Source organism: Cryptomeria japonica, unplaced genomic scaffold, assembly GCF_030272615.1.
Source record: "Cryptomeria japonica unplaced genomic scaffold, Sugi_1.0 HiC_scaffold_150, whole genome shotgun sequence".
NCBI lineage: Eukaryota > Viridiplantae > Streptophyta > Pinopsida > Cupressales > Cupressaceae > Cryptomeria > Cryptomeria japonica.
The window spans coordinates 4,361-6,182 of record NW_026728972.1 but is presented as its reverse complement, the minus strand read 5'-3'; the positions used below and the strand labels follow the sequence as shown (position 1 = coordinate 6,182).

The 1,822-nt window shown below is 63.0% G+C and overlaps 1 non-coding gene across 1 annotated transcript; it reads left to right on the top strand.

Annotated features, from left to right (window-relative positions):
- The first annotated feature begins 1,278 nt into the window (after nt 1–1,278).
- Nucleotides 1,279–1,397, top strand: LOC131866545 (5S ribosomal RNA). Its single transcript, XR_009365146.1, has one exon. It is a non-coding gene; the product is annotated as a 5S ribosomal RNA (ribosomal RNA).
- Nucleotides 1,398–1,822: the final 425 nt, after the last annotated feature.

Here is a 1,822-nt window from a genome sequence, read left to right as displayed (position 1 = left end):
CCAGGCAAGTTGTGCGCACCAAGGCACCCACCCTGGCCAAGGTGGGTCACGGGGTGGGTCCTAGGGTGGGTAACGGGGTGGGTACTAAGGTGCGTGCCAAGGTGGGTCATGGGGTGGGTGCCAAGGTGGGCACCAGGGTGGGTGTGCACCAACCCTAGCCAGGGTAGGTCACGGGGTGGTTGTCGGGGTGGGCGTCAAGGAGCCAAGGTGGGTGGCAAGTAGCCAAGTTGCGTGCCAAGGTGGGTGTCGGGGTGGGTGCCAAGGATCCAAGGTGGGTGCCAAGGAACCAAGGTGGGTGTCTGGGTGGGTGCCGAGGTGGGAGCCAGGGTGGGTCCCAAGGTGAGTGCAAAGGTGGGTGCCAGGGTCAAGGTGAGTGCCAATGTGGGTTCCAAGGTGCCAGGGTCAGGGTGAGTGCCAATGTGGGTTCAAAGGTGCTAAGTTGGGTGCGAGGTTGGGTGCGAGGGTGGGTGGGTGCCAAGGTGTGCTAGGTGGAAGCCCGGGTGGGTCGGCATCCCATGGGTGTCGAGTTGGGTGCCTGATGGGTGCTTCTTGTCAAGTTTTAGTCGTCGGGACTCATTTCGAGCCTTAGAGGTCGTTTCTTGTCCGGTTGCCCTGTCTTCGACCTGGGAACCCAATTTTGGTCCTCGGGTCCCATTTTTTTTTGTCTCGCATCCCACTTTTGGCCTGTGGCCTTTTCGGGGTCGATTCTCGTTTTGGGCATCAGAGCATGTTTCTTCTCCTAAAACCCAATATTTGTTTATTAAGTCTCGGAACACATTTTTGTTCTCGTGGACCCATCATGGGTCTTGGAACGCATTTGTGGTCCTTGGGTCCCATTTTGCATCCCGAAACTTGTGTTTTGGTGCTTGATCCCTATTTTGGGTGCCCACCTTGCACCAAGTGCGCACCCGGGGCAAACCGAGCGCCTTGGTGCACCGGGGCAAGATCGAGCGTGCACCCGAGGCGCCCCGAACATGCACCAAGGTGCACTCGGCCCACATGTGAGCGCAGGTCGTTGCGCCCGAGGTGGTGTGTGGGCACCGCGTTGCAGACGGGACACTGCACGCACACGACGCCCCGTCCAGGTGCACGCACGTAGGCCGGGCCGGGTGCACACCCGACGCCCTAGCAAGGTGCGCGCACCCGGGCAGGGCTCACACTTGGCGAACGGGGCGCACTTCGCGAGGGAGGGTGTGCACCTCGACGGGGGTGGGTGGCCGGGGTGGATTCGCACGTGGGTCGCGGTTTGCTAAGTACACACTGCGACAAGCTCATAACGGGTGCGATCATACCAGCGTTAGTGCACCGGATCCCATCAGAACTCCGCAGTTAAGCGCGCTTGGGCCGGAGTAGTACTGGGATGGGTGACCTCCCGGGAAGTCCCGGTGTTGCACCCTTTCTTAGTTTTTCGCCGGGCGTCGCAATGCTATTTGAATAAACCTTTTGCCCGTTTGCGTTCTCGTCGGGGCCGGGCCGGGCCGGGGTGCGCTGCCCGCACTACCGCGCGCGCGGGGGGCGACACCGAGCGCGCACCCGAGGCGCCCCGAGCACACAGGCCACGGTGCAACCCGGGCGTTGTGCGCGCACCCCGGTGCGCCCGAGGTGCTGCGCGCGCACCCAGGTGAAATCGGTGTGCACCTCGGCCAGTGCGCGCTCGGTCGAGTCGCGCACGTTGGCCAAGGTGCACGGTGATGTTTCTTACTCTAAGGTTCCGCACCAGACGCCCGGGACAGGTGAGCGAAGCTGGGCGGGGCCGGGTGCGCGGCCGGGGCAGGTGCACGCAGCTGGAGAGAGCTTTGGAGCACACCAGAGGTGCGCACCT